Source organism: Protobothrops mucrosquamatus, unplaced genomic scaffold (assembly GCF_001527695.2).
Source record: "Protobothrops mucrosquamatus isolate PMUCROS unplaced genomic scaffold, P.Mucros_1.0 scaffold2369, whole genome shotgun sequence".
Lineage (NCBI taxonomy): Eukaryota > Metazoa > Chordata > Lepidosauria > Squamata > Viperidae > Protobothrops > Protobothrops mucrosquamatus.
In genome coordinates this window covers 171,516-172,044 of record NW_015388446.1, presented here as the reverse complement: position 1 = coordinate 172,044, position 529 = coordinate 171,516, and positions in this window count along the sequence as shown.

The following is a 529-nucleotide window of genomic DNA, read 5'->3' as shown; positions in this document are numbered from 1 at the left end:
ACAAAGAGATGAGGCCAGGTTTGGTTTCTGCTTTTCAAAAAATGCTTTTAAAAATCCTTTTGGTGAACAATATCTTTCTTTCTGCCTTTTTAATATTTCCTTCTCTGGGCTAACTTCCCACAATATCAACCGAGCTCACTGCAGATGCAAACAACAACAACAACAAAAAACCACCAGATGGGCCCGGGCTGCTGTTCAAGAGCCGGGTCTTGCCTCGCAAAAATCCCAGGCAGCTAAACCGCAGCCGAGGGAGGGAACGGGGGGGAGCGGGCGGGCCCGGCTTTGCCCTCGGCGTCTCCTGCAGAAAGCGCCGCCGCAGAGCGGGAGGAGGAAGAAAAAGAAGAAGCCGCGCCCGAGCTTAGCGCAGGAGCAGCAACAGCGGCTTCTCCGCTGCAACGGGCGGGCGTCCCTCTAAGGGGCGCAGCAGTCCAAGCTGCAGCCGGCGGCGTGAAGATTTCAAAACACAAAACAAAGGCGCGTTTAGTCCTTTGGCCGGAAGTTGCCTTGGAGAGCCGGGCGGAGAACTCCT